Raw genomic sequence first — 10,471 nt, 5'->3', positions numbered from 1 at the left:
TGCTCCATTCATCTTTCCCTCGATCCTGACTAGTCTCCCAGTCCCTGGCGCTGAAAAACATCCCCACAGCATGATGCTGCCACCACCATGCTTCCCCATAGGGATGGTGCCAGGTTCCCTCCAGCTTGGCATTCAGACTAAAGAGTTCAATTTTCGTTTCATCAGACAAGAGAATTTGTTTATCATGGTCTGAGTCTTTTAGGTGCCTTTTGGCAAACACCAAGTGGGCTGTCATGTGCCTTTTACTGAGGAGTGGCTTCTGTCTGGCCACTCTACCATAAAGGCCTGATTGATGGAGTGTTTCAAACATGGTTGTTCTTCTGGAAGGTTCTCCCATCTCCACAGAAGAACTCTGGAGCTCTGTCAGAGTGACCATCGTGTTCGGCCCTTCTCCCCCAATTACTCAGTTTGGCCGGGCAGCTAGCTCTAGGAAGTCTTAGTGGTTCCAAACTTCTTCCATTTAGGAATGATGAAGGCCACTGTGTTCTTGGGGACCTTCAATGCTGCAGCAATGTTTTGGTACCCTTCCCCAGATCTGTGACACGAGACAATCCTGTCTCAGCATTCTAAGGACAATTACTTGGCCTCATGGCTTGGTTTTTGCTCTGACATGCACTGTTCAACTGGGGACATTATATAGACAGGTGTGTGACTTTCCAAATCATGTCCAATCAATTAATTTGGACTCAAATCAAGTTGTACAAACATCTGAAGGTTGATCAATGGTAACGAGGATGTACCTGACTGAATTTCGAGTCTCATAGCAAAGGGTCTAATACTTACGTAAATAGGGTATGTTTTTTTAAAATTGTAATACATTCGCAAAAATGTGTCATTATGGGTATTGTTTGTAGATTGATGAGGAACAGTGTTTATTTAATCAATTTTAGAATAAGGCTATAACGTAACAAAATGTGACAAGGGGTCTGAATACTTTGAAAGCACATTACTTGGCAATGTAAACAACCATGTTGTTGCAGTGCAACTTTTCTTAGTGAGCCGAGGACAGGGGATAGCTAATCGAGCTTTATCACATTAAAACATACAGTTTTTTTTTCTTCCTGAAGTTCTTTCTTTGGGGATTTCCTCTAAGTGCACAGGACATGGTGACATTCCTGATTCCAGTTGTTTTCCTCTGTGCTGCCAAGTGGCTTCTGACCCCGTCAACCAGCTGCCCTTCACCTCGTTACTAAAGCAACGTGTGCAAATATTCGGCTTATCTCTGGGACCAAGCCATCTTCGGCTCTGAACCCTTTGTCAATATAGTTACCATTGCAAATAGTGAATGTCATGTAAAAGGGAGCACAGCCAGAAGTGTCGCCCTGACCTCGTTAACTAGCTAAAAGTAACGTTACTATAGCAGGATAATGTGTTAGTTAGCTAGCTAACGTAGCTCGCAGACGTGTGGCTATGAGCTAACGTTAGCTAGACAAGTCACCTTTCGACAAGCCTACTAAATTAAATCGGCAAAAAAAATGTACATCTATCTCTAGATATTTTACAAAATCTCGCAATCTAACAACGCTAAACAAACGTGAGCTTTTATATCAACGCTAACTGTTTGGTACACAACTACTTCAGCTGCGAAGCTAGCTACGGTAGCTACCGAGGTTCAAAAAGCATATAAAGTCAAAGCATGGGTCGTGTAATGGAACTTTGCTTCATACAAGACAGATACAAAACAAGGTGAAAGTAAATTTATTTACATATTAACAGTAACAAAAGACGAAGATGAACAATTCAATTAACACATTCATATTGGTTATGCACAAACAAACCCTTTATTCTGTCACGCACACGCAATGTATTGCATTATAAGCAAAACAGTAAATCCAATTCACAGGAAATTATACAATTATATATTATGCAGTCTAAAGATGCTATGATTGTCACTGTAGTTGAGTTAACATACAGTTATTGAGCTGTTGACAGCCAGGTACCTCAGATATCCCACTTTATTGGCAACATACAAGTGTATGAGTTGTGGCTGTCCCTTTCAGCATTTTATGGTAAAGTCCAGTCTGACATTATAGGAGTATTACAGGGGATATACGTATACAACAAACCAAACCATGATTTTCCTAAAATTATCAATCGTTTTGAGGTAAATAAAGACAACCACAACATATCTTTACATATTGTTCATGTCATAGAAATTATAAGGCAAGTGTGTTTGTGGGACAAACTTGTCTCTATAACACTCCTAAGGACTTACCAAACCAACACTTGATCTAGGTCACTTCGAATAAAGTAAATTGAGTAAGACAAATGGCAAACTTGTTTTGTTTCTGTAAACATACACCGAACATGTATGCCATATGCACTCACACGCATAGCCAAGACTACATCACATGTAGAATGTAATACTTTACAAAACATCCCCTCATATGGGTTAAGACAGTTGAAGCAAACCCCAAACCAATTGGCAAAAAAATAATCTTTGGATTATGTACTCAACTAGATAGAAGGCTAAGACTTTCTTTTTGTACCCTAATAGCATAAGACTCAATAGTGTGTGGTATCACACAGCAAGTCATTTAAAGTCATTATCAAGCCTACTGATAATCTCATCCTCTGCCTCCAGTGACTGACTGTATTGCACGTATTGAAAAAGTGTTGTGCTGATTGCTAAAAACATTCTAAAATCCTCTCCCTGTGTGTTCTTTACTTTGGCTGTTTGAATCATTTCTTAGAAACAACTACGATAAGTAAAAGTGCATTACAGAGAATGAGACATAGAACAATTTAACATCTGAAAAAAGAAATTGTACATTGATAAATAAATTATACCGAACAAAAATGTAAACGCAATGTAAAATGTTGGTCCGTGTTCATGAGCTGAAATAAAAGATCCCAGAAATGTTCCATACACCACAAAAAGCTCAAATTTTGTGCACACGTGTTTACATCCCTGTTAGTGAGCATTTCTCATTTGCCAAGATAATCCATCCATCTGACAGGTGTGGCATATTAAGAAGCTGATAAACAGCAAGATCATTACACAGGTGCCACTTGTGGTGGGGACAATAAAAGGCACTAAAATGTGCAGTTGTCACACAACACAATGCCACAGATGTTCAAGTTGAGAGAAATGTGCAATTGGCATGCTGACTACAGGAATGTCCACCAGAGCTGTTTGCAGAGAGTTGAAAGTTAATTCTCTACACCATAAGCCGCCTCCCAACATTGTTTTAGAGAAATTTGGCAGTCCAACCAGCCTTCAACCGCAGACCACGTGTAACCACGCCAGCCCAGGTCCTCCACATCGGCTTCATCACCTGCGGGATCGTCCAAGACCAACAACTTGTACAGCTGATGAAACTGTGGGTTTGCACAACCAAAGAATGTCTGCACAAACTGTCAGAAACTGTCTCAGGGAAGCTCATTTGCGACTCATCGTCCTCACCAGGTCTTGATCTGACTACATTTCGGCGTCTTAAACCGACTTCGGTGGCAAATGCTCACCTTTTGATGGCCACTGGCATGCTGGAGAAGTGTGCTTTGATGATGAATCCTGGTTTCAACTGTACAGGGCTGATGGCAGACAGCGTGGATGGCATCGTGTAGGCAAGCAGTTTGCTGATGGCAGCATTGTGAACAGAGTGCCCCATGGTGGCGATGGGGTTATGGTATGGGCAGGCAGGCATACGCTACGAACAATGAACATAATTGATCCATGCCCCTCCTTTTTTTCAAAGTTATCTGTGACCAACAGAATCATATCTGTATTCCAGTAATGTGAAACCATAGATTAGGGCCTAATGAATTCATTTCAATTGACTGTTCCTTTATATGAACTGTAACTCAGGAAAATCTTTGAAATTGTTGCGTTTATATTTTTTGTTCAGTGTAAATATAGCATGGGAAAAGTCCCAACATAAAAATCTACAAATACTTTGCTTAATAAAAAAAATGCTTAGTTAAAAAATATATATGCAATCAGACAAAATTAAAGAATTAACAAAAAAGGATTGATCATTGAAATGAATTGTACATATTACCTGTAATATTATGATGGTTGTTGATAGTTGCACTCTCTTGTCAATCCACCAGCTATTGTGCATACCTTACTCAAACATTTGCTCTTCATACACAGACAGAGTGGTAACACTGAACAGGTGGAACACGCACACACGATCTACACAACTTCACAGTTTTCAAATACAACCTGACAAGTTGTATTTGAACCTACCGACAAGTCCCATTTTCACCTTAAATCAAGTTAAGCTTTACACTGAATAAAAGATGCTGAATGTATGACCAAACATTCTATTTTGTGACCTGGCCACATTTTAAATGAAATCTTAGACAGAGGACAGCACTTGTATTGTGCACCCTGTGAAAGACAGACAGAAAAGTAGGGTGAGAGAACCAGACAGAGGTTGATAGCGAGGACAGAGACCAAAAAAGGAAGACATTTAAAGGCAAGGTTCGAATTAAACATATGAGTCTTTTTCAACGCTTATGAGGTGCCAACGTTAATATAATAATGCTATTGAGGGTTCCCCGATTTGTTACAGATACCCCCATAATTCAAATCATCTTAGAGGGTGAGGAAAAGAAGAGAAAGCAGAGATGCGAGGTGTTTCATGCAGGATCTCCTGAACCAGTTCACCTGTACTCAGAAAATAGTGAACCAGCAGAACATGAATCTGACTTAGTCTAGCCTGCTAAATCCGTGTCTCAGCAACCTAAAAAGATTCAGAGATAAATCTAACTCATTTACTCAGAGACTGGTTTACACACGACTGTTGGGGGTTATTCACAGACTGTTCCCTTGCCTACTTGTCCACCAGTTTGCCCAGGAGGTGGTGCCTTATTGCTGGTAGTTTCCGGTATTGACCCTAAAAGAGAGGAGTTAGAAAATAAACATCTTTAGTCATGTCAGGTCAGCATGAGATGGGGAATACTTTTGTTCATGAATACTTTCTCATGCTTCAAAGCACCCATGGGCGTCGCCACTGTGGTAATTGCGGTGTGAGTTGCCAATTTACCCAATGTTTTGTTGGACAGCACAGTCCTCCTCAAAACGTGGGGTTGGGGTAGCTGTAGTTGTACCTGTTCGTAGGCGTAGGGCCTCTGTGTCTGTGCCCCAGAGGCAGCCTGGGAGGAGCGGTAGGAGCTGTACTGCTGGCCCTGGCCCCTGCTGGTACTGGGAGTACTGGGACTGCGCACCCTGACCTGGACCTGGAGACCAAATCAGTCAATCAACCAAGTCTTGAATCACACTGACGGATGTACGGTGAAACAATCGTCATCTTTAAAAATAAACAAATGTCCTGATATGAATGTTCAATTCCCAACCAGCCCGACAATCCAACTATCAGCAGCATCAATATGTCCATAAAAACATAGGCATGTGTATGTCTATGTGTCTGTCACTGTATGTCTGTGCGTTCATGCAAGCGTGTGCGCGCATGTGTGTGTGTGTGTGCGCCCTGTTCCTTACCGTAGCCCTGTGGCTGTCGCTGTAGCCTGCTGTGAGGGGTACTGTTGTTGGCTGAAGGGTTGCTGCTGCCCTGACCCCCTGCTGGTACTGGGCCTGCTGCTGACTATACTGGGAGTTGCCTGGGGTCGGGAGCAGCAATTTACTACTTCAAGACTTACCTTTATACTGTAATCTCTCGTGGACAGATGCATGTAACATTAATAGTAATCGAGCATCTGACATTACGAAGATTTATTTCTGTAGTTCTGGGTGTCTGAGATTTTGGGCCTACAGTGGCACATAGCTAGCAGCTACAATACTATCACAAGTTCACAACCTTTATGCTTATTAGGCATGAGTCTGTGTGTTTTGGGAACTACCTCCTTTCGTAGTAGTGCTGTGAGGACTCATCAAGGACCTCTCATAGCCCTGTTCACCGTAGATGATTGTTGGTAGGAGTACTCCATGACCTGGAGGGCAGGAATGAGCACATGCCAAAACCAATCTACCAAAAACTCATGTGGCTCCTCACACATTTACAGTAGAGAGCTTGGCCTTCCACAGTTTGTAAAAGCTTACATACATATGTGTGCACCCATAAGTTGACAAGAGCACAAACAGACATTTGCAGTGCCTCGGACACTCAAACACACAAAGCACACAAAAACACGCTAGAATCAGTTGGACTCTGCCCTAACGATTTTTCAAAAATGGGAAATCTAAAACTTCAGCACACCAGAGGGAACACTATTGACAGAGGCACACCGGAGGAAACAGTTCTAAGACCAAACTCAGCACTTTGCCGTCAAAATCATAATCCTTCCACAAAAAATCCACCGTACAAAAGACTCCCATTGAACTCCCACACGAAGGGAAAGAAAGACAAGAAGCCAGATGGATGGAATATGGAGTTCAGCGCTGCAGTATAATTTGAAGACAGGGCAGTGGGATGACACGAGACGGGATGGCATGTATACGTGTGCGTGATTGAGATGTCTGAAAGTGTGTGTATGTGTGGGAGGGTGTGTGTGTGAGGGTCAAGGCTCTAAATGATTACCATCAGAGTAATACTGCTGGTTATGGGCTCGCTGGAGCTCTGAGTGTGTCCGTACTGCTCTCCGTAGAAATCGTCTTGTCCCATGTACTGCGGTGGCAGATCCTGCAAGACAGGCGACACCAGGATTGGTTATCAGCTGGTCGGACCAATGGCCCTCTGTGTTGGTGATTAAAGGGGCTGGACCAGGGCGCTTTGGCAGTTTGGAGGGGGTGTGTGTGTGTGTGTGTGTGTGTGTGTGTGTGTGTGTGTGTGTGTGTGTGTGTGTGTGTGTGTGTGTGTGTGTGTGTGTGTGTGTGGTGTGTGGTGTGTGTGTTGTTCGTGTGTGTGTGTGTGTGTGTGTGTGTGTGTGTGTGTGTGTGTGTGTGTGTGTGTGTGTGTGTGTGTGTGAGAGAGAGAAGTAGTGTCTTATGGGTGCTAATTACATAATGAGAAGCTTTTTTGTAGTTCAATGACTCAAGTTCAAGAGGTCCTATTAGTAGATTTAAACTGAATAAATGATTGTGTAGGAGGCGTTGTCTGAAATGTGAATTGGCCATGGGAAGAAAATGCATCATTTTGACGTCCATTTTCATTTCTGAATGTTCAGCCCTATCCAAACCATGATCTGAAAAATTATAGAATCCTATGAGAATGAAATGAAATATGACTTTCTGAAAGGACCAATAAGAGTGGTTTTAGAAATCCCAGACGGGCCAATCATATGGGAGACGCTGTGGTGGTGGTGTGCAGAAACTCCAGATGCCATTCCCTCACAAACGACTGAATCAGAAACCAAATATATTTATTTCCGTTGCCAGAAGTATTGCTAGAAATATCGCTGTATCTGCAAGACAGCAACTCACAGTCTCGCAAAATATGAATATCCTACAAAATATTGATCCAATAACGTAATGCAAAAAGGACCATTATCACAGCAGTCAATAGCTAGTGAACAAATAACCTTTCAGGGCAAAAGAAAACGATTCAATTCCCCATTGACAAATATCCTTTGTCAGTGATGAACTATACACTGGAACAATAGAGTCCTTGTAGACAAGATCTAGTGATCGTACCTCGACAAGCTGGGATAAGACCAAGGTAAGCCACAGCAAACAACCCAGGGCAAGTGGCCTCTGTTTCCCTGGAGACATTTTCTCAGACATCCTACAGACGAGCTACTGACGAGTCTCTGTGAGGTACATGCCTAGTCCACGTCCCACACCAAACACAAGGGGACGTTTAGGGACTCGTTTTAGGCTCACGCTGACACCATGGGTAAAGGGATTTACAGACTGGGACTCCAAYTTACAACAGCCATAAATCTTCAGTCTGCCTCTTAAAGTCACAGGCAGGCCATTTCTATGGGTGAGATCATCTAGGCTACGTACCTGCGATACCATGGTAACGTATGCGCATCCGTGACAGATTATATCCACCATAAATATCATAGTCTGTTGTTTAGGCTCCCACCTCCTAAACACCTGCTAACCATGAACATCCCCACCTTTCAGCCAACGTCCATGTCGTCTGCATCCGCTGTGGCTACATCTTCAGGAGTTCCTCTAGTAATCATCTCCACCCTGAARCACACAGCCATTTTCTCCACATATAAACCACAGTGCATCTGCAGCCCATGGCCAAACCGCAGCAGCCTGGAGAAAGACAGAAAGCCATAGTCACCTACCTTGCTGTGTGGGTCGGTAGGTCCCCATGGGCCTCTGGCTCATCATGTTGTTGCCTTGCCCGCTCTGCCCCAACATGCCCATAGCAGCCTGCTGACCCTGGTACTGCTGCTGTCCGCCACCAGTCTGGGATGACGGGTAATGAGGTGTGGCCGACTGCTGCTGCATCATGGAGACTAGAGGATGGTGGGGGGAAGGGCCGTTATAGGGTGAGATCTTATACATCAACGCACACACCCAATGTCAACATCATCATCGTCTTCATTATTGTCATCATCATTCATAACCAGAACAGAAATTGGGGGAGTAAATCTCTGCAGTAAATGCAAAAGAAGCCAGAGAGGGGTCAGTGCATAAAACAGAGATAAATACACATTGACAACCAGGGAGACGAGGGCGGGCTGCATGTCATGGGTTAGAGGTCAGGAGAGGAGAGCCTGAAGCAGGGTGGTGACTGGGATTGGGGACGATACTAGACTCCAGAGGGAGGAAGGGGCTGCCTAACAGTCTGATGAACTGAATGTGTTTGGATCTTCTTGTCGTTCATACGGGACAATGGGACATTCAGAGGTTATGGATTGTGAAGTTCAAGCGTATAAAGACTAGAGAAGGTTTTCTAAAAGCTAGGGAAGAGAAGGGAGGTTATTGAGAACGATGTGGAAGAGCTGTGGAGATGGAATACCTTCAGGGTTCCCTGGATCAGTCAATCATTCACTGGTGTCCTGTCTAAATCAATACAATCCTCATTTTCTAGAATCGTCAGAGAGAGCACAACTCCCTATCGCTCCCTCCCTCTCTTTGCCCTGCTGAGAGCTAGGCCAAAACTACAACCTCACTCCAAAACTCCAGAATACACTCCACTCTCAGATTCATCCTCCAATGTTCATCCTCTCAGCTTCCCTTTCTCTTTGATCATCCCCCCTTCCCTTCCAGAGCTCTGACATTTACTGTAGTGGGGCTGGCCTATCACACTCCCTGCGCTAGGAGTGGACTCGTCATTCACTAGCAACGTACTTAGCAACAAGACTCACTAGAGGCGAGCAAAATAGAACAGCCAAATTAGAAATCATGTATTTACAAAGGAATTGTGTTTTCAATTATTGAATATCAAATTGAATATCATTGGCTTTGATGGCGTATTGCTATGCCACTGGTCCTTGGTCTCTGGTTCCTCTGCACCTGGCTGGCTCACCTGGGTTGGACTGCATGTTGAGGTTGCTGCGGGAGGAGGAAGAAGAGGAAGAACCAGAGCCTGGGCTTGGGCCAGGCCCCTGGATCATGCTGCCCTGGGAAGAGGGGGGCACGGGGTGGCTGTAGCTCAAGGCTGAGCCGTGGGTGCTGGCCGGCAGGCTGAGGGACGTGGAGAAGGGCCCAGCCGACTGTGTCTGACCCGCATGCTGCTGCTGCTGCATGGGAGCGTGGCTGGGGCCTGACGACACACAGAGCAGTCAAAGCAGCCGGACCCTCAGGCACACGTAATGCCACCATGGCCACAGGCACCACAGAAACGCAACACATTCAGTTCATCGCTACACCACAGGAGGCTCGTGTAGGATTAAATTAAGAGGTTTGGGGTGCTGAGATTATGCAGAGACACTTAACGAGAGAAGAACTAGTGGAAACAAGGAGGGACAGATTGACAAGAGGAAAAAGACCTGTATGGATACATAAAGGTGCATCTCAATAGTCTAAAGTTGCTTCCTCTCCATTTTTCCATTCCGTAATGTGCAATACTATGAGAGAACTGGCCAGGTGAAAGTAAATGCCCAGTTAGCATCTGCCAAATTGCATCCATTTATCCTGTCTTAAGGGATCAGTGCAGCTCTGTAGAAGATATGAAGATATTAGAATAAGAAGCCACTTTAAACTATCAATATGCACCCATAGAATGATGTCTGCAGAAATGAGAAGACTTGAGATCAGAGATGCTGCAAAGCTATAGGGGGGTGAATTGGAGGGGTAGACAGACAGACCATGCAGCAGACAGTCAGTTGAGCAGAGAAGCCAGCAGTGAGATTGTACACACGTACAGACAAAGGTGTGTGAGTGTGTGTGGATGGAGGTGTGTGTGTGTGTTCGTGTGTGTGTGTGTGGAGATGGGTCTCACCATTGCTCATCTGACTCTGCATCATGGAGGGGGGGGGCAGGCCAGGTGTCATGGCGTCATTGAGGTTACTCTGGGAGTGTATGGGCCCACTGCCCCCGTTCTGCCCCATCCCTCCAGGACCCATACTCCCCGTGTTAGGGGTAGGAGGCTGGCAAAAAAGAAAGAGAGGAGAGATGTGAAGTTACATCTCTCGGGAATTGTGTTACAGAAAAATAACA

The 10,471-nt window shown here is 44.3% G+C and overlaps 1 pseudogene; it reads right to left on the bottom strand.

Annotated features, from left to right (window-relative positions):
* Positions 1-4,718: 4,718 nt before the first annotated feature.
* LOC112079249 (calcium-responsive transactivator-like) lies at positions 4,719-10,401 on the bottom strand (annotated as a pseudogene).
* Positions 10,402-10,471: the final 70 nt, after the last annotated feature.

Source organism: Salvelinus sp. IW2-2015, unplaced genomic scaffold (genome assembly GCF_002910315.2).
Source record: "Salvelinus sp. IW2-2015 unplaced genomic scaffold, ASM291031v2 Un_scaffold7367, whole genome shotgun sequence".
Taxonomy (NCBI): domain Eukaryota; kingdom Metazoa; phylum Chordata; class Actinopteri; order Salmoniformes; family Salmonidae; genus Salvelinus; species Salvelinus sp. IW2-2015.
This window is presented reverse-complemented; position numbering and strand designations above follow the sequence as displayed.